The following is a 22,932-nucleotide window of genomic DNA, read 5'->3' as shown; positions in this document are numbered from 1 at the left end:
TGGCCATTCGTAAAGTGCCAGAGCCAGTTATGTGCAGACCTGCTATCGTCCTTGCTACAGTCATCATAGTCAAATGGCCACCTGATCCCTAATGGTCAAAAACACATCTTTACCTTTGTCTTCAAATCTTTCATGGCACCACCCATCAAACGTGACAATCTTTGCTATTCCTGAAGCAAATCAATGCCAACCTGTCTTCTAATTCTCAATTATACTGTTGAGTTTAATGTGAATTGCAGGGGATAATCTTTTTTCACTATTTAAAACAAATCAAAACATTATTTTCTCCTGAATCTCTTGTCTTGAGTAAGGAACTAGAAGGGCTATTAAATGTGTTGATCCTATTAATTCTAATTTGCCTGACATGGCAATAATCTGGCAGGACCTGGATGCCTTAAAAATTGAAAGCCCTGCTCCTCTTGACTGCCATTCCTGTCACTGAGGTAACAGAAAAAAACATGAGCCAAAAAAATGCAGTCTTAGACCCTGCAAAGGAACTTTCAATGAATATTGCCAAGTGTATTAACCAGAGTTTGCAGAAATCATCAATGCAAATTTCACAAGTGTGCATAGCTGAGAACCACTTTCACAAATGTTAGAATTGCAGGGCTGCCAACTCCCACGCTTTGAGCGTGAGAATCACGCCCTCAAGCAAACTCTCACGCCCTCACGCTGATCAGAAATTTCTCACGCTCTGTGGTGAGAAATTCTGTGATCAACATAAATTTCAAAACTCGGATAAACTGCATGGTCCGCGGGTGTTGGAGAGCCGGGTCTGAGGGAGGGATGGGAGCAGCGGGCGGATACAGATGTGGGGAGCCGGGGCTGGTGAGTTTGCGGGGCTGACGAGTATTTGAGCGGCTAGCGAGTCGCTCGCTGCAGCTTCGGCCATGGAGCGCTCCGGACAGTGCGAGTGTCCCGGGCCGTCGGGGGCGTTGGAGGCACCGCTGCCGCGAGAGTCTCTGTGCCAAAGGGACAGACTCTCAAAGGAAGGTGGAGAGAGAGAGGGGGGAAGAGAGAGAGGGGAGTGAGAGGGAAGAAAGAGGGAAGAGAGAGGGGGGTGGAGAGGGAGGAGAGGGTTGGAGACAATTGGAGAGAGAGGGGTCGTAAAAGAGAGAGGGGGAAGAGGGAGAAACGGGGAAAGAAAGAGAGAGATGGGGGCAAATAGAAAGAGGAGATAGAGACAGAGGAGAAGGAGAGAGGGTAGAGAGAGCAAGGGGGTGAGGTGGGAGGGAGATATGGGGGAGAGAGAGGGAGAGAGAGGAGAGGGAAGGAGAGAAAGAAGGAGAGGGAGAGGGAGAGAGAGAAATATTAAACATATTACAGATTACATTTCATAGAGGAAGAGGGAGAGAGGGGGAGATAGAGAGGGAGGAAAGAGAAAGAGAGGGGGGGAGCGAGGGGGAGAGAGGAGAGAGAGAGAGAGGGGGAGGGAGAGAAGGGGACACTACTTCCTTCTCTCTCTCTCTCTCTCTCTCTCTCTCTCTCTCTCTCTCTCTCTCTCTCTCTCTCTCTCTCTCTCTCTCTCTCTCTCTCTCTCTCTTTCTCTCTCTCCTCATTGGGAGAGGAGAGAGAGGGAGAGAGGGGAGGGGGAGAGAGAGAGAGAGAGAGGGGGGGAGGGAGAGAGAGAGGGGAGAGAGGGGGAGAGAGAGAGAGGGAGAGAGAGAGAGAGAGAGAGAGAGAGAGAGGAGAGAGAGGGGGAGAGAGAGGGGGGAGAGAGAGAGAGAGGGGAGAGAGAGGGAGGAGAGAGGGAGAGAGAGAGAGAGAGAGAGAGAGAGAGAAAGAGAGAGGGAAAGGGTGAGAGTGAGAGGGGGAGACAGGGGAGAGAGAGGGGTGAGAGCAGAGGCAGAGAGGGAGAGAGAGAGAGGGGAATACAATACAATATGATACCATTTATTTGTGAAAGAGAGATGGAGGGGAGAGATAGAGGGGGAGAGAGAGAGGGGGCTTGGGAGGAGAGAGAGTTCATCCTGGAGGACAACCAGTGGCTGCTGGAAGTAAGTACCAAGCACTGGGTAGAAACGGTGGAAGATAGTGGACTTCAAATGGGGGTGGTTGGTGAAAGCATCCTGCTTGCGTGCTAGATTTACACTTACTGTAACTGCAGGAAAATGTTCCCGAGGTTGCGGCGTTCAGAGCCATGGGTCACAGTTTAAGAATAAAGGGGGGGGCCAGTTAGGACTGAGATGGAGGACAAACTTTCTTCACGCAGAGTTGTGAATCTGTGGAATTCTCTGCCATAGAAGGCAGTGCAGGCCAATTCACTGGATGTTTTCAAGAGAGAGTTACATTTAGTTCTTGGGGCTAACAACATCAAGGGATATGGGGGAAAAAACAGGAAAGAGGTACTGATTTCAGATGAATAGCCATGATCATATTGAATGGCAGTGCTGGCTCGAAGGGCCGAGGACCTATTCCTGCACCTATTTTCTATGTTTCTATGCTTGAGTATATGGCAATAAAACCTGGTCACTTGATTTTGAAGCTTTCATGCATGGTGGAGGTATAATGTAGTCATAGAGTGATACAGTGTGAAAACAGGCCCTTCGGCGCAACTTGCCCACACCCGCCAACATGTCCCAGCTACGCCACCTGCTTTTGGTCCATACCTCCAAACCTGTCCTATCCATGTATGAGTCTAACTTTTTCTTAAATGTTGGGATGGTCCCTGCCTCAACTACCTCCTCTGGCAGCTCGTTCCATACACCCATCACCCTTTGTGTGGATAAGGTTACTCCTTAAATCGTCACCTCTTAAAAATACTTCATACAAAAAACATTGAAATCATACTTCTACAGTGCACTAAAACATGATTTTAATACATCAAATTTCAAAAAGTTCCTACCCTTGGAGGGGGGACCCCCTTCTTCCGCACCATCCCCACTGCTCCACTCCCTCACCGGGTATCCCCATGGCCAGTGATCAGTGATGGCCCAGCCTCCCCCCTTTCATAAACGCTCCAATCCAATTTAAAGCATATATATTGTATTCAAGTGTAAGTTAAAAGACTCGCTGCAGTATGCACCATATTGCACAATTCCAATGGGAGGGGAACCCCCTCCTCCACCCACACTCCCCCCGGTCGCTATGCTCCCTCGGGCTTGGTCTCTCGCAATATCTCACTCCCAACTCTCACCCAATGTTGGCAGCCCTGGCATTGCATCATTTGTTTTAACTTGATAATCTACATAACATGGTACTCAGGGTTGCCTTTCAAGTTTGTCAAGATATTTTCAGATCACCTCTCCTCTCATTATATCCTGATAGACTCTTCTGAGTTTTATTTATTATAGAGACATTGTTCACAGAAGCTGATCATTACAGCCCCTTCATCCATGCTGACTGTGATGCCTCTCTACACTAATTCCATTTGCCGCATTAGGCATGTATTCCTCAACTCCATTTTTATCCAATTACATGTGCAAATACATTTTAAACCTTGGATCTGCCTCCATTACCTCTTCTGGCAGCCTATCCCAAATATTCAATATGTGGAAAATCGTGCTCCTTAGATCACATAAATCACCCCTCTCACTTTCAACCTGCACCCTCTAGTTCTTGACTGCCCTACCCTGGCAGAAAGCTTCTAACTGTCTATCCTTCCTATACCACTCCTAATGTTGTAAACCAGCATGATACCCCTCCCCCTACCCCATATTCCAGTAAGATGAAACCCAGCTTATCCAATTTCTCCATATAACTACAGCCATCCATTATAGTGCATCTCTTCTGTACTATCTCTCTCTCGCTCAAATTTCCTGAAGATTTCAAGACAACACTGAACTGATTTTTTAAAAATTCTTAACAAATATTGTGCTGCACTTTTCAAATATAAATGAAAATGTCTCGCACAGCATCACAAAAGGTTTAGAAGCCCTTATTGAAAAATGCTGCACTATATTTGATGAGATTTTTATTGCAAACAAGCATTGTAGCTAGCACACATTAATTGAAATTGCCCCTCGGCCACAGGGAATCAGATTTGCGATTAACTCACACACGTTGTTGCTGAAACAGGCAGCACATCAACATTGTGTTTTTTTGCCCATTTACATTATAGTTGCATTTACTCCTGTTTTTGTATTGGCACCACACTGCTCATTGATTTATTGCTTTGGCTAGGGTCCAATGTTGGCAGATACCATTAAAGTTATGAAAACAAAACGTGAAATGTTCAGGTGGACCAGACAACATGCATGAAGGGAGAGGCAGAACAAATGTTTAAACATGACGACCTTCTCCCAGAAATGGGCATCAAGAGATAATACAAAAGAACATGGCATAGATTAGTATTGAATCTGACCACCCATGATTTCTAAACTTAATTTGAATATTTTGGGAGAATATGGGCAATGAGAAATGGATTCATTTGTTTTACAACAGAATAAAGTGCTGGAGAAACTCAGCTGATCAGTCAGTATCTATGAAGGAAATGGCCAGACGACATTTCTGGGCAAGACTCTTCTTCAGATGAATGGACGAGGGTGGTGTAAAATGGAAAATAAAGGTGGGATTGAGGCAAAGCCTGGCAAGCGATAGGTGGATCTAGGTGATGGGGGGGGGGGGGGGGGGGGGGGGGAGGGAGGGAAAAGGGGGGGGGGGGGGGCGGGGGGGGGGGGGGGGGGGGGGGGGGGGGGGGGGGGGGGGGTGGTGGGTGATGGGTGGAGTAAGGCCATGGATGATGCCTGGCTCATTGAGTTCCTCCAGACCTTTTTTGGCTCAGGATTCCAACATCTGCAGTTCTTGTGTCTTTCCTTTGTTTTGGAGTTGGCCGTGGACAGTCAGGCCAGGAAAGGGTTATCTAGTGGCAGGAGCTAAGCCCACATGATGATGATGATGATGATGCTGATGATGCTGTTGTGCAGCAGAGATCAATCACTCTCATATACATAGACTGCCTGCTGGACATCTTCATTCTCTCCCCTTGTGTCTTTTATTATTTAGCATCCATCCCGAATAGTTTATGAGAACATACTGAAACACAATAGAGTCATGTTCGGAGTAACATGGTCTCATTCAGCTATGAGAATTAGCTGCACTGTATTGGTAGCTTCAAAACCATTGATCGACATCACATTCTGTCTTCTGAAGGTTTTTAACTGCATTTCACACCATGTTACACAAAATAAATGATCATTAGAATAAAATCCAGGTATTAACATTAACCCAGGAAATGCATAAGCATTCACTGAAAGCAGATGCGTTTTCGATGAGATAAATGACTACAGGTATGAGAGTTGTTTACTATTCAAAATATCCTTCAGATTCTGTTATATCAGAACTCCACACTAATTGGTTAAATCATTTACCCGTAAGAGCCAATTTTTTTTTGTTACTTTCTTGTCTAATTGTATTTTTGCTTCACTTCACCCCAGTACCCATCTACACTTCCCCTGACAGTATCAATTGCCTCTCTTTAAACAGAAAGTAAAGCTGATATAATGGCTCAGTTACAGCACACCTTGTGTAAAATAAGGCAAAAGGGTTTTTGTTTTTCAAACTTGGGATATGACCTCTGTTTACGATGCAACTTATCAAGTAACTGAACTGGGAAATGATTCCACTCATCACTCCTTTGAGTTGATCGATTTTCAGTGCCAACCATTAAAGGAAACTCCAAAGTGACCATGAGGCTCTGTCAGTAACTTCTTGATCCAGAAAAATAAATAAGATTTCATCCTGAGCTACTCCATTTACAAAGTTCTTTTTAACTATGAAAGATCAAAAAATTAAATGTATGGTAGTTGCGAGTTATTTTAATCATCAAATTATTAGAATTTATTTCAGAGAACCTGTGATGCAGTACTCTGCAAATTTGTTTTAAAGAGATTATGAAATGTAACCAAAAAGTATAAAATAGTAAATATTAATCAAGTAGAAATAGTATTCATTCCAGTTCAGTTTGTCAGCATTTTCAGTTAATCACAAGTATTAATGAAAACATGAATTATTTTAGAAACTATTCGCACTTTCGTTAATCAAAGTACCATTTTACAGTCTATGTTACTTGAAGGCAATGGAATTCTGTACATTTCTATCCAATCTACATGTCCCAGGAAATTATGAAAATATTTGCCCTAATTTTCTCACCTGCATCACATTACTCATTGGATAGTTATACAATTCATTTGTAATGTGGTTAAATCAATGTGGCATTAAATTGATCTTATTGATGGCACCTTCTGCCTATCCATTACAGAGCATAATGAATATTTTCTCCAAGCTGTAATCTCACTTAAGGCTTGTTAAACAATGCTCCATCAACATGTTCAGCAATGTACCTACATATACATATTCCATACACCTCCTAATTGTATCTATGTCTAACTTCCATGCCCATTTCCATTCAATTTTCCAATGCATACAGGGAACAGAAATGTATCTTTGATTGCTAAGCTAAATGTACAATATAGTAGAAGGATGGCACAATGGGTAGTCCTGCTGACTCACAGCTCCAAATCTTGCTGGTCAGTCCCAACTTTCAGTGCTGTAAGAATGGTGTGAACCTATGACTACATGGGCTCTCCTCAGTGGTCTGGTTTCCTCCCACATACCAAAGACGTGCTGATTGTTAAGTTGCTGTAAATCATCCTGAGTACAGTTCGATGACAGGAGGAGTTGATTGGCATCAGAGAGAGAATACATTACAGAAAAATACATGGATGAATAGGATTTGTGGGATTGCTCTGAGAGCTAGCAGAGACTTGATGGCCCAAATGGCCTCCTCCTGTGTAATTTGGAAAATGTGAAATTGCACTTTCCATTCAGTTCGAAAAAATTGTTTTTCATTCCTAATGAGACCATGGTTCTGATATAGGGTATGTCTTATCACACGAGATCAAAGAATAATCTCTGTCCGAAGATTGCTCTTACATATTAAAAAGGCTGAGATCATAGATCATACTGCTTCTATTCTGTGGTTGCCAACGAACCAATATCTTTTTTATTGTGATATGTAAAAGAAAATTGCCCATTCACCAATTATTTGCACTTTTTATACTGACAATGTGCCTGGGCAGATTTCTTGAAAGTTGGTGCCAATTTGCAGTTGGTGAGTGGCCAACAATCATATCCAAAATGTTCCCCGCAGATAACGGACATTCTTTCAATAAGAACGATCATTCACTTATTATGAACTAGGACATCATTTTGCCCTTGGCAGCTCCCGACAGAACAATCATTTTAGTTCCATTCCCATCTCCGTTTTTCCCTATAGCCTTGCAACGTATTATTTGCAAATGTCGCAACACCCCTTTGAGGGAGGACATCAGGACAACCACTGGAAATCTACAAGGTCAGAGGCTGAGCACACAAAACATACAGACTGCACTCAAGGTCAGGATCAAACCCAGGTTGCTGGAACAGTTGCTGCTGCACCATCTTGCTGCCTTTCTCACATTCCATTGTTCATGTCTTCATATTTACCTAACAGTAACATCTGATATACCTATGTCTCTCGTCATTATATATGCTTCTATCAGGTCTCCCTTCAACCTCCAGCATTCCAGAGAATACTCCTCTCATAACAGGATTTAGGGGGGGGGGGCTGGCTGTGTATGTGAACAGATCATGGTGCCGGGATGCTGTGGTGATTTCCACCTACTGCTCACCCCACGTGGAGCTAATGACTGTGAAATGCCGACCCTTCTACTTACCCAGAGAACTAACAGCTGTCTTCATAACCGCTGTCTATGTACCACCGAGCGCGGACGTGAAGGAGGCTATGACAGTGCTCTATAACAACATCAGTGAGCAGCAGAGGGAACATCCAGATGCTTTCTTCATGGCAGCGGGGGACTTCAACCAGGCAAGTCTTAAATCTGTTCTGCCTAAATTCTACCAGCACGTGAACATTGCAACCAGGGGGAAGAACAAACTAGACCTGGTGTACACCAACATTAAAGATGCATATAAAGCAGCCCCCCTCCCCCATATCGGCAACTCTGACCACTTAGCGGTCATGCTCACACCTGCATATAGACCCAGGGTGAAACAGGACAGGCCAACGGTCAAAGATGTCAGAACATGGCCACAGGGAGCAACGGCAGCACTACAGGACTGTTTTGAAACCACACAGTGGGCCATCTTCAGAGAGGCAGCAACAGACGACAGTGGCATCAACCTCCAAGAATATACAGAATCCGTCATCGCATACATCAACAAATGTATTGAGGATGTAACGGTGGTAAAATCCATCAGGAGGCGTGCCAATCAGAAACCTTGGCTAACTGGGGAAGTGTGTTCCCTACTGAGAATCCGGAATGCGGCATTCAAATCTGGGGACAACGCAGCATACAAACTGGCAAGGGGCAACCTATCCCGGGGGATCAGGGAAGCGAAGAGGCTGTACGGACAAAAACTCAATAGCCACTTCGAAAATGAAAAAGACACACGCCGCTTGTGGCAGGGATTTCAGACCATCACTGACTACAAGCCCCCCCCCGATGCGGATATGCCAAAGCAACCCCTCCCTACCAGATGAACTGAACGAGTTCTACGCACGGTTTGAGGTTAAAAACAGCACCCAGACACGTGCACCACTGCCATCTCCCAGTGACCAGTCGCTCAGGTAGTCCGCCAGAGTTAAAAAAGGCCTTCGCCAGCGTCAATCCACGCAAAGCTGCAGGGCCGGACAACATTCCTGGATGCGTTCTAAGAGACTGTGCCGAGCAACTGAAGGATGTCTTCACAGACATTTTTAACATCTCACTCAGCCAGGCAGTAGTGCCGAATTGTCTTAAGAGTGCCACCATCGTCCCTGTACCGAAGAAACCAAACCCAGCCTGCCATAACGACTTTCGACCAGTGGCCCTAACACCCATTGTAATGAAGTGTTTTGAGCGACTAGTTATGCAGCACATCAAAAACAGTCTACCTGCCGACCTAGACCCACTGCAGTTCGCCTACAGAGCCAACCGATCCACAGAGGACGCAGTCTCAACAACACTGAACCTCGTGTTGTCACATCTCGATCGGAAAAACACCTATGCCAGGATCCTCTTCATAGACTTCAGCTCCGCTTTCAACACAATCATCCCGCAGCAGCTGGTGGAGAAGTTGGAGCTGTTGGGGGTTGATACTGGCACATGTAGCTGGGTCCTGAACTTCCTGTCGCAGCGGCAGCAGACAGTCAGGGTGGGCAGTAGGACATCAAAAACCATAGCCGTGAGCACTGGCTCACCCCAAGGCTGTGTCCTAAGCCCCCTTCTGTTTAGTCTGCTGACACACGACTGTACTGCCAGACTCAATAACAACTTCATCAGCAAGTTCGCTGATGACACAACAGTAGTGGGTCTCATCAGTGACAACGATGAATCGGCGTACAGGATGGAGGTGGAGCTGCTCACAGGTTGGTGCAAATCCCACAACCTCATTCTTAACGTGGGAAAAACTAAGGAGATGGTGGTTGACTTCAGGAGGGCGGGGAAACATCACCATGCACCTCTGCACATCGACGGAGCTGATGTGGAAAGGGTCAGCAGCATGAAGTTCTTAGGACTACATCTGTCTGATGACCTGACGTCCACGGCCAACACCACAGCTCTGGTCAAGAGAGACCAGCAGCGACTTCACCCCCTCCGAAGACTACGGAAAGCAGGCCTCCCCACCACACATCTACGGACTTTTTACAGGGGGACTGTCGAGAGCACACTGACATACGGCATCACTTCCTGGTTCGGGAGCTGCAAGGCGTACGAACGGCACCAACTGGACAGGATAGTGAAGACCGCAAGCAGGATTATTGGGGCTCCACTCCCCTTCCTGCTGGACATATACAAGAAGAGATGCATCAACAGAGCCATCTCCATCATCAAAGACCCTTACCACCCATAGCATGACTTTTTCACCATCCTCCCATCTGGGAAGAGGTACAGGAGCATCAGCTGCAAAACCAGCAGGATGCTCCTCAGCTTCTTCCCACAGGCTATAAGACTGTTAAATGAACTTTCCCCCCTGCCAAGTATCGCGCACAAACCCCCCACACTGCAGCAGAGCCACTGTTGTGCCGCTGCCGGTCGGAACGGCTGTTGAATGTTATTGAATGTTATTAGAGGGTTAAATTGTTCATGACATGTATTTTAATTTTAATTGCTATTTATTTTGTAACGAAAACTGAATGGACACTGGTTGAGAAACGTTTTTTTGTTTCCTCTGAGTATGCGAATACTCAGGAAATGACAATAAAGATTTACAATTACAATTACAATAACAGGATTTAACAGGAAAAAGGGAGTTCACTTTACAGGAGATCACACTAGGGATGGTGTTCAAGGAATACAACGGGTCTGTACTGCAGAGATCACCTGTATTTATTTGGATTATTCCTTTGCATATCATCAATCCATCTTCAAGTACTCATTCATTCTACCACACAGTAAAATCTGTAAAGTTACTCATGAATAACTATTTCACACAACTTATAACTAGGACAGGTAATTTAATGCAGCACAACATCACACAGGTTTTTTGCACCATGCGGTCTGATATTGCAATTTTATGCACGAATCCCAGAGGCAATGAAATGTTGATTTTTGAGGAGATTTGTGGAATATTAAATGACTTTCCCTATTTATATATCCAGAGCTAGGAATGTTTCCAAACACACAAAATTTGAAAAAAGGACAGCTGAAATGAATCCAACTAAATTGAGGCAGCAACACCCAAATTACTTCACCGTAATACTTAAGATCCAGGATTAGTTGATGACATTTTAATAAAAAGGATTCAGAAAAGAAAAAAGATGTTTATGTGATATAAATGTCTGTGTGAATAAATAATACATTTTTTTTAACATCCAGTTAATAGGCAATCTCAAAGCCCAATCTCTTTGGCCTTTCATAACATCTACAGTGGTACGATAGGCTGAGTGATATTTGCCTGGCATCACCATTCGGGTTACAGCAAATACCAGTTTGGATGATGTGTCCCAGGTCAGAAACGTTATTTCTCTGCCAGATCTGATGAGTGCCTCCAGCATTTTCCGCTCTTCACAGAGTATTCCAGCAGCGGCATTTTTGGGGGGGCAGAAATTCATTTTCCAGTTGCAGTAACCTTTGTTGAATCAAAGGCAGGTCTGCAATAATATAGCACACTGGCCATAGAAAAACTGCTAAAACACAAATGATAGCAGGGAGCTCAGAACTATCAGAACATTGGGCCAAAAGCTGGGGGGGGGGGGGTGTTTGAGGTCTCCTTCCATAGTTATGTTAAACATATTTTTCTCTTCTCTCTGAGACCATCTTCTGAGATGTTTCCATTATCTGCTTAATATTAACCTCCATGCAAACAATTTAGTGAATTATATCCACCATCACAGTTGTCCCAAAATGTAGTGAGAAATGCCCGGCAGAAACTATCTCGCACTGAGCTTCCAATACTGCAACCTTCCTTCAATCAGGTCTCACAGATGCACCTGTCAGTTTTCCAGTGGGCCAATTTGGTCTGAAGAAGGATCACAACCGGAATTGTCATCTAACCTATTTCTCCAGAGATGCTGCTTGACACGTTGCATTATTCCAGCAATTTGTGCCTATCTTTGGCAAAATGACCACAGAGTTCTCCCCCAACCCTTAGCAGGTGCATCCAAAGCCACATAAAAGCACATTTCTATGTTTAAAAAAAAGACAAGAGTGCTGAATTAAGTGGGGTCAGACAGCATCTCTGGAGAACGTGGATAGGTGGCATTTCAGTTTGGGACCCTCCTGCACACCCCACCCTGCCTCTGGCCAAGACACCATCAGCTACTTCAATTTCTCCATCACCGCCGCATCCACCCTCAAGATGTGGCTTTCCATTCTAGAACATCCAAAATGTTCTCTTTCTCTCGTAAACATGGTTTCCCCCTGTGCCATAGATGGACCCATCACCCTTGTCTCCTCTGTGTCCTGTGGTTCTGCTCTTGCTCCACCTCTCCCCACAAGGATATAGTTTCCCTGATCCTTATTGTTCACACTGTTAGCCTCCACATACAACAGATTATATGCCGGCATTTCCACCACTTTTAACATGATCCCACATCAGTCGCATCTTCTCATTCCTACACTTTTTCCTTTTTGTATAGACTGCTTCCTCCACAACTACTTAGTTCACTCATCTCTTCCCACACAAACCACTCCCTCCCCAGGAACATTCCCTGACAACCACAGGAGATATAATACCTGTCCCTATATCGCCTCCTTTACATCCATCCTGAAACCCCAGAAGCCCTTCCAGGTGAGATAGAGGTTCACGTGCACCTCCTCTAGCCTCATCTACTGCAAATGGTGTTCCCGATGTATCCTCCTTTACACCTGTATACACTAGGCGAGCATTTCGCTGATCACTTGTGCTCGGTCCTCCAAGACCTCGGAAGGGGCGTAGCCTTCAGGAGAGAGAATTTCAACATTTTTTAAACACTAATAATTATTTTTCATAGATGGGAAAAATCCTCTTGTCCTGCGCAGCGGAGGGGGACTCTGAGTAAGATGGCCAAAAATCACAGCTGTAAATGACATCAATCAATATATAGAACAACAGGAAGTGGTCAAGATCAGACTTTTAGTACTATAGATTAGTAACTAACCAACAATAATCCTTTCCTTTTCCCTGTTCCCTTCCACCTATATCCCTTCCTCTGGCTTCACATTTCACACATCTTCTCTCCATATCTCACAGCATTTTGCTTTCTTTCCATCTCTGGCCTTTGTCTACCCACATGCCAATCAAAGACGCCCTCATTAGCCAGGCTTTGTCATATCTTCACCTCTCTTCCAGCTCTCTCCCCCACTGCAATCAGTCTGAAGAAGGGCTCCAACCTAAAACGTTGCATATTCATGGCCTCCAGAGATGAACCTGACCCGCTGAATACTTTGCAGCAAGCAGCTGAAGTTCCTTGTTTCAATGGTAACTGTGGCAATTAATGCTCTATTTGAGTTGGTCTTATCCTGCATGGTTATTGAAGAAATTCATCTGACCTGATCTTAGCATTAATGCCTGGACTTAACTTGGGCATCCTTGATAATAGGAGAATAAATTCACCAAAACAGCCGACATTGATCCATTTCCAAACACCAAAAAAAATGAGGATTAATTAAAAGGATTACCTCAATTATCCACTATATTTCTCAAACTAAATATCTGTATGCAAATAGATATTTTCCATACTTCGCTTGGATTGCAACATTCCACGGCACACCCAAGGAACCATCATAATGACAGAATAGACATAAACAAAATGAAGAAGGGTTCCATAAATCAGAGGATGCAATTTGTAAAATATGATTATTTTCACTTCACTTGGGCAGTTCCACAAATCTCTCAAAGTGCACACACAGTCAGTCAAGAAGGTAATTCCACAGTTATAACTTTGAAATTGAAATTATGTATTGGCAAGTTCTCAGAATGAACATTGACAGCTTAAGTGGAAGGAAATATTTTAGTTACTAAGTTTATTGACCCACAAGCCATTCAAAATCACTTTATGCTGTCAATTTCACTGATCACAAATGCCTACTAAAAGAAGCACACATCTTAAATCTCCTACAACAAACATTATTTTCTGACGGAGGTAGCTTAAATGTAGAGGAGGTGAAGTTAGCTGTGGAGGTAAACTTGCTCAACATCTAGGGCCAGATACATTTCTAGGTTTTCATAGCCTGGGTGAAACATTTTATAAATATTTTTGTTAAAGAATTTCAAATATTGCTGAAAATGTGCCTAGATTTATCAAAGATGATGTGGGATAAAACCTTTGTAAAATTTAATTAACCAGGAACATGAACCTCCGTGTTCTTGGACAAATTAAACCTAAAAGCCCTTGTTCAGAACACAAATACACTTCTTAACAGACTCCTATCCTATGAGTAACAAATCTACATGGAAAATACGTGTGTTCTGTACAAAATTTAATTGATTTTGCCTGAAGCAACCCTATTTGTTGAGTTCAATCAAAGATTCTCATCTTTATAATTTTCTTTGGTTCATTACACAGCAGACCGCATATTCAGTAAATAGGTAGATGGAATCATTTTCATTCATTTGTATTATGATATTAGGTTGTATATTATCAAAGCTGTTTTTGGTATAATGATTGCAACGATATGAAAGGTGCACTTAGTACAATTGCTGGGAAGATAAATAGCTTTAGCCAGCCCAAAGGCATTTTATGAAATGTCACAAGGCATTTCCTTGTATATCTCAGTACTGGGAGCAAAGGATAATATATGTAATATTGACTACTACTTATTTAAAGTATCTTGCATGTTGAAGATTGATGTGTATTAGAAATAACCAACTGCCAATACACCCCGTAGAAACCCTATAACACTCCTGCAATCAGTCTGAAGAAGGGTTCTGACTCTAAAAGCCACCTGTCTTTCTCTAGGTATTTTGTGTCTTTCCTTGGAAATACACCCAAGCTGTTTTTTGTAAGGGAGAGGCACACAATGATTCTGACACAAGGCTCTACAAGCCACGTTGCAATTCATCAGTTGGTGAAAATTGGTCAGTAAGTTCCAGACCCATTATCAATGACACAATTCAGCCTGACAATGTTGCACCATAAATGATCCACAAAGTCAAAGCTCAATTGGTCTTTCCCAAAGGTTCAGTCAGACATTAATGGTCACGTATTACTCTTTGAAAAAGAGTAGGTACATTTCCTGGTGTACCTTTCAACCAAAAGATTTATTGAGTTTCATGATGGGTATTTCCTTTTTAATCTTAGTTCATGTCAGACACACTGGAATGGCAACATTTGTCACTCTGAGGGATTGATTGTTAAGTTTGTACTCTGTGTAACGGCACTCTTTCAGGGAGGGAGCTTTCTGTCCCTGAGTATATTTTCAAAAAAGTTGAATCTTTATCACAATCCACAAACATTCATGATCATTCTCCAGCTCACAAATTAACATAAAGTTTTACTGTTTGCAGTGATAGAGTTCTGAATGTAACCTTTAAATTTCCAACTCAGTAGCGACTACTGAGCATACTAGTGTAACATTGCTTCCAAACTGGTTCCCCTCCCTGTGTGCTCTCTTTCTAACAGCACATTCCGTGTGATGGAGTTTGAGTGATTACTGAGCACATGAAAAAACGCTTTCCTTTCATTTCATTATCCATAGCTGAATGGATTGTGTTCCCTAACTATCCTGTTACTGAATAAATGTGGTAACCACAATTGAGTTACCAGCACAGATGTTACATATCCACAATACTTGAAAGTAAAACATTTTAAAAATCATGAGGTTTCATTTTTTGTTAGGGATACAGTATGGAAACAGGCCCTTTGGCCCATTGGCACCACCTGTTCACACTTGTTCTATGTAATCCCACTTTCGTATCCACTCCCTACACAGCTTACAGCGGCCAATTAACTTACAAACTCACATGTCTTTGGTATGTGGGAGCAAACAGGAGCACGCAGAGGAAACCCACGTGGTGACAGTGAGAACAAAGCAAATCCACATAGACAGCACCTGAGGTCAGGTTCAAATCCCGGTCCGTGCCAGTTCTGAGTCTTCTTTGATCCGAAGCTTTGGAAATTATAGGGTTGTTGGATATTAATTATTTGGAAGATTCAATTAGAACATTGTTAAAGCAAAGTCAGTCTTCTCTCCCACTATTCTTCCTTTCCTCATTCACCATTACACAAATTAGTTTGTTTACTTACTCAAAAGTATTTGAAAGCACAGGCAGTAGTTATCCTAACAATATAGCGGCAAAGTAAAAGCAGATAGAACTATTATAAATTATTCTCTCCCTCGTCCTCCATTCCCTTAGTTCTTACACATTGTATTTCCAAAACTGGTCACAACTGTGTTTTCTCCATTTTCTACCATTACATCTTGACAAAGGGAAAATTTACAAATGCCAAATTGTGCATGACTAATGCACCCTGTGCTTATTTTCAAAATGTATTACCGAATGTCTAAATTGTTTCGAAATGGCAATGTTTACTCAATATATAACAAAAATATCACACATTTACTTAGTAACGACATTACAAATGTAGTCTCCACTGCTAATGGTGTAGAGGTAGACCAAACCCATACTGTTAGAATGTGTAGGAAGGAACTGCAGGTACTGGTTTACACCAAAGATAGACACAAAATGCTGGCGTAACTCAGCGCGACAGGCAGCGTCTCTGGAGAGGAGGAATGGGTGACGTTAAGTCTGAAAAGGGGTCTCGATCCGAAACGTCACCCATTCCTTCACTCCAGAGATACTGCCTGCCCTGCTGAGTTACTCCTGCATTTTGTATCTAAGCATAGTGTTAGCTTTTGTTAGGAAATGACTATTATAGAGCTAAAGAGCTCTACAGCACAGAAACTAAGGCCCAAATCATCTATGCTGACCAAGTTGCCTAACTAAGCCAGCCCAGCTTGCCTGAGCCTGTTCATATCCTACCAAACTGTTTCTTTCAACATATTTTAAATGTGATATTTGCATCCGGCTTTACCATTTCCTCTGTCAGCTGGTTCCATGTACTGTATATGTACTGTCCTGCGTGTGAAAAAGTTGTCCATCTGGTCCCTTTTAAATCTTTTCCCCATCACCTTAAACCTATACCCTCTAGTTTTAGTGGAAAAATAAATAGCTGTTCATCTTATCTATTCCCCTCATGGCTTTATTAACCTCTATATGGTCACTGCTCAGCCTCCTACGCTCCAGGGTAAATAACCCTCATCCATCAAGCTTCTCCTTTTTACTCAAAGCTTCCAGTTTCAGCAAAACATTTTTGCACTCTTTCCATTTTAATCACAGTGCCCTCCATAATGTTTGGGACAAAGACCCATCATTTATTCATTTGCCCCTGTACTCCACAATCTGAGATTTGTAATAGAAAACATCACATGTGGTTAAAGTGCACATTGTCAGATTTTATTAAAGGCCATTTTTATACATTTTGGTTTCACCATGTAGAAATTACAGCTGTGTTTATACATAGTCCCACCATTTCCTTTATTATCACCAAAATTACCTTTATTAATATCTGACAATTTGCAGTTTAACCACATGCGATTTTTTCGACTATAAATTTCAAATTGTGGAGTACAGAGGCAAATAAATAAATTATGGCTCTTTGTCCCAAACATTATGAAGGGCACTGTACATCTTTCCTGTAGCAGAGCAATCAGAACTGTACACAGTAATCCCAATGTGGCCTTATAAATGACTTGTTTAGATGCAACTCAACATTCCAACTCTTGTACTCAATACTCGGACTGATGACGGGAAGCAAGCCAAATTCCTCTCCTCCACCCTGTCTACCCGTGTCACCATTTTCATGCAGCTATGTATGTAGATCTCTCTATTCTACTATACGCCACAGGGCTCTACCATTTACTGTATAAATTCTGCCTTGGTTGTCTCACCTCAATTAAATTGCATCCATCATTTCTCAGCCCATTGAGCCAACAGATCTAGATTATTTTGTAATCTTAGAAAACCTTCTTCACTGACCACTATACCAATTTTATTGTCATTCACAATTTACTGACCATAGCATATACACTAATATCCAGTTGTTCATATAAATAACGAATAACAGTGGGTCCGGCATCAAGCCCTATGGCATACAACTTGTTACAAGGTTTCCAGTCTGAAAAACAGCCTTCTGTCTCCTACCCTCAAAGCAATTAGCTTGCTCACCCTGGATCATACATGATCTAAATATCCTGACCGGCATACCATACAATACATTGTCCAAGGCTTGGCTGAAGTCCATGTTGACAACATCTACTGCACTGGCCTCATCAATTTTCTTGGACACCTCTTCAGAACATTCAAATTTATGAGACACTATTTCCCACCACTAAGCCAGGTTGACAGTCCCTAATCAGTCCTTGCCTTTTGCAAATGCATGTAGTTCCGATCTCTCAAAATCCACTCCAATAACTTACCCACCTCTGATATTAAGCTCACTGGTTTCTAGTTCCCAGGTATTCCTCTGCAGCCGAGGTGTACTACATTAACCATCCTCCAGCCTTTGATACCTTACCCATGACTCTCAATGATGCACATATTTTTGCTTCGTGCCTAAAAATGTATTCCCTCACTTACCACAATTTCCTATGATACACTTGATCGAGCCATTTATCGACCTTAATGTTTTAAGACCTTCAACATTTTCTGTAATGTAATTATCTTCAAGACATTATTATCAACTTTCTTGAGTTCACTACATACATATCTCATTTAATGCCTCACCCATCTCCTGTGTCTCCACACCCAGATAATCTTGTTAATGTTTAAAAGACCTTTTTCTCTCCTGAGTTACTCTTTTGCCCTTTATCTCGTGTTCCGTTTTTGTCCTTTGATTTCCCTCCGGAGTATACATCAACACCTGTACAATCTACATGGAATTCACTTGATCCCAGCGACCTATACCTGACACATGCATCCTTTATTTCTCTTAAGCAGAACTTTGATATCTCTTATCATCCAGGGTTCCCTACTTCTGCGAGGCTTGGGCTTCAGCCTAACAGCAACATACAGGCTCTGAACTTTCACCAAATTACTTTTAAAAGACTCTTAATTACCAGATGTCTTTTTATCTGGAAACAACCTCCCTCGGTAGACTTGTGGAAGTTCCTGTCTAATAGAATAGAAAATTAGCCTTGCTCCATCTTCTCCAATGCCTGGCCAGGCCAACCCTACAACACCTGCAAGACAACGGGCCTTTGTGGTGCTCTACACCTTTATCAACTGGGAGTTGAAAATAGCGCCAAATTTGGCAACTCTGTTTACTGACTCAATATACTACTATACACTTGTACTGTATCTGAGATGCTTATCAAAGATTATATCTAACTGCTCAGGTACAGTGATACTTTTACTGAACAGTGTAAAAGAAATTTCACTGTACCTCAGTACATGTGACAAATAAAGTACCATTTAACACATTTCCTCCATTCTAGAACTATTTTAAAATTAATAAATTTGTGCTCACTATTCTCAGACTGTTTCCCCATGAACACTTCAGTCAACTGCACAGCCTTATTTCGCAAGAAGATGTTAAAGTTCTGTCCCTTCTTTAGAAAGACCATCGACATATTGATTGAGAAAATGGATCACAGCTGAGATCCCTACTTTTCCGGTGCTGGGAGGACTTAACATCCATCGGAAGTGAGTGCCATACCTACAGGATTGCATCTCCGCCAATGCAACTCTCTTCAAAAATGCACTTAAAGGCTGATCATAAATGATATGGGTCCCAGCCTCACTCAAGCTCCTAAGGTGAGACCTGAACCCATAATCCACTGACTCAGTGGCAAGAGGGAAGCCATCAAGTCGATACTGCCACCTAGAGCTGTATATAGAAATTAAATGTTATGTGGCTCTTTAAGAAGTGTCACTTTGAAACAGGCAATGTTTTATTTTTTTAAACTGAAGGTACATAGGATTTTACCGTTCTTCATTTCCTGATGCAATAATAATGATCCTGGGTGGGTTTTTGTTTTTAAACAATTATAAGCGCAACCAGGAATCTTTCCAAAAATGGTTAATAAAAGCTACCGATAATAACCGAGATTAAAGGTCCTGCTGAAGTATGTTACATTTTGTCTGGTGTGTTGGGAATGTTGAAATGTTATGAAACAATATTTAATGGCAAAATATCAGAAATCCAAGTAGCACTGTAATAAACAAATGCTAAATCAATGTAATGTTTTGGGACAATGCATGTGACGGTATTTAAATATTTCAAACTATAAATCAATGTAAATGTTATCTCATAAATCATCACGTTTTAAAGTACTTTCAACAAAATTTGGTATTGGTATAGATAAAGTGATGCTGTTTTCTTATACAGAATTGTGTTAGTTGAAGTCTCATACCCAATGCCAAACCATTACAAAATTGACCTTTAAGCATTATTCCAGATATTTTTAAGTCTTCAAGAAAAAGGGAAAAAGAAACAGTGAAGAAAGGTTCAGTAACAAATATGGTCTTTAGCAGAGATTTTGAATAATCATGCGAATAGGGTATTCTGGGCAAAACAGAATCCCAAATTCTCGAAAGTAAATCTAATGCAAGGAAAATATTTCCAAAATTATATCATGAATGGGCAGAGGTCAAACCCAAAGGGAGTTTTAAATTTTAAACTGAAGGAGAACAGGATATAGTCCACATCCTAAATAAAACTCCTTTTAAGTATCTAACCCAGGAGCAAGTAACAATATACCACAGATAGTGTACATTGAAGCTTTGAAATTAACAACATGAATATAGCGCCAGCACTAATATCTGTACCCTCAGGGTATATACAGAGTGAAAAGATGAGATGTGATTATCTTTCAAAGGACTGGTATCATGTTCTGTTTTTTTTTTTCTTTTAAGCCTCGACTTTCCCACAGAAAGACTTTTGAAAATGTATTGTTTAAATGTTTTAATTAAATTTGGGGAAGCGCTCTTCCTAGTTAACTGCGAGCATCTTACAGCGTTGTTGATCCACTTATGCCCATTGAACTAAAAATGTCCATGCCCTTTATTGCTCATCAGAGTAATGCAGCACAGAAAAAAAGATCAGGGACCTCCCATCATGTTAATACCGGCCATCTCTTGCCCATCCATGCTCATCCCATTCCCACTACGTGGCTCATAACCTTCCATGCCGGGACATATTAAGTGTTCATCTAAATACTTCTTAAATGTGTGTGTAAACGTGGGGTACCTACACCATTCCCTCTTCGTCCCAATTGCATTGCGGTTGATCTGCTTATATGGAAAGGTTCTCTCTCTTTCTCTCTCCTCTCTCTATTTAAATTCTATCAGCTAAAATTATTTTCCTCTCATTATTTTGTTATTAGATTTCCATCCAGATGAAGCATGTTCGATCTCATCTGCGGAGTCAAGAGTGAGGAGTGTTTAATTGTCATATAGACTGATAATGGAACAGTGAAGTTCTTACTTGCAGCAACATAACAGATTTGTGAATACAGTACTCATAGATAACACAATAAGCAGAAACACGTATACTAAATTAAAAAATAATATTACTGCAAAATAAAAGCCTGACGTCCCTAGAGCAACCAAGCCAGTTTGTATTTTGTAGTTCAATTGGTGTTTATAGCGTTCATTGTTGTTGATTTGTATAGGAATCAACTGTTTATTCTGTTAACTGGCCAGTTATATCATTGTGGTTCAACTTGAAAAATGTTCTAGGTTTTCTTTCATTTGCCTCTTTTATGTTAAAGGTAAATTTTACCACTTTCCCTCCAAATAAACTGTGAACTACACAGGCTTGGGGGCATTAATTTTGTCTTTGCACTATTATTTTTTGGTTATTTTTTAACGCAATAAAATATATATACAAATATGCATTTGATATAAATATATATATATATATATATATATTTCAACCAGGTTTTTATTGCCTATTATGGTGCTCATAGATGATGACGTTTACATATCTGTTCTACTTCTATAAGTAAAGGGCCTGTCCCACGAGCATGTGACCTGCATGCGGCAAGCGCGACCAAACCGGAAACAGGGGCCGCGCGGAGTTCGAGTGATCCCCGTACAGGGTCGGTCCCACCAGCATGCGCCTGCATGCGGCGAGCGCGACCAAACCAGAAGCGGGGGCCGCGTGGAGGTCGAGTAAGTGACATGAAGTTCGAGCGAAGTCCGAGGGAAGTTCGCGTATGACGTCCGACGTCAAGACGCTGCGTATGCCCGTTGAAGCGGTGCGTACGCCGTTGAGGTGGCTGCGGGCCAGCAGTCCGTTGCCCCGCGGAATTTTTGAACACGTTCAGTTTTTTCGCGTCCAGCTCTGCACAACTCCACACGGCTCCGGCGAAGTGGGACCTGCCCCGTGAGGCCGTACGGCTCAAGCGACCACGTTAGGTCACGCTTGCCGCATGAAGTCGCATGCTCGTGTGACAGGCCCTTAAGAATTTCATTGGTCTGTTTTGGGACATATGACAATTAAACACTCTCGACTCTTTCCTCAAAACTTGATCATTCGTATAGGCACCAATTTTAACTCTTTTATCTTTGTAATCAGGACGGAGATCACGACTGAAGATGGATCCTGACCCGTGTGTTGGGACATTTCTTCAGCATGAAATTCATCATCAGTTTGTCACAGACTTCAACTGTTCTTCAGTGACAACAAATGCTAAAATACAAATATGCCTCAATCTCTTTCAACTTGACTGTAGCTTGCATTTATCTTTCGCTTTTATAAGCTTGTTTTATCTGTTTTCATCTACTACATTCATCTGTTTTCATCTACTACAATAATGGCTGATGTCTAACATTTAACTACATTTCACTCACTGCCTCTCATTTGGTAATTTTCACAAATATGGGCAATGTTCCTGTAAATTGATAACACCATTCCTTTGGGTACTGCTCAGTACTTTCCTCAACCCATCTCCACTTGCCTAATACATTTCTTGACTTCAGACAATTTCTTATCTATTTTCACCATTCCAAGTTTAGTCTTTCATGACGAATATTAGTTTTGAAATTCTGAGCACACCAAGTTGCATGAGGTTTTCCATGGTCCACATGGATTATCACTCACTCAAAACCATTAAAGAGGAACATTTCGGAAAAACGATTTCACTACAAAATACCTTGGATATCCAATCTCATTATTTACAGCTTCATCCAATCTGATCAAATTCCAGCCAGCTTTATTGGTTCCTCTTAATGAATTTGCAAACTTCTCAATTAATTCAAAGTACTGTGGCCATTTTAATGCAGAGGCAATTTTAGTATTGAACATGCTATCATGCTTCTTAAAGTCCTTTGTCTGCTTTAAAAAAAATACATTAAGCAATTTATTTTAATTGGTTTAATGCTTTTGTTAAAATAGAAATCATGAAAATTCAATGAAAAACTACCAGTGCATGCATTAACAATATCACAGAACACAATTAGTGGCAACTCTTTTATTTCTGTTGTAAGCATAAATTTAATATTTTATGTAGTAATAATAATATA

At 41.8% G+C, this 22,932-nt stretch overlaps 1 protein-coding gene across 1 annotated transcript in view; it reads right to left on the bottom strand.

Moving 5' to 3' along the window:
• Positions 1-22,932, bottom strand: part of atrnl1b (attractin-like 1b) — a 704,553-nt gene that overhangs the window by 254,273 nt on the left and 427,348 nt on the right. The window lies entirely within an intron of this gene.

Source organism: Leucoraja erinacea, chromosome 15 (assembly GCF_028641065.1).
Source record: "Leucoraja erinacea ecotype New England chromosome 15, Leri_hhj_1, whole genome shotgun sequence".
Classification (NCBI taxonomy): Eukaryota; Metazoa; Chordata; class Chondrichthyes; order Rajiformes; family Rajidae; genus Leucoraja; species Leucoraja erinaceus.
Note: the sequence above shows the minus strand (reverse complement) of the source record. Positions and strands in the feature narration are given on the sequence as shown.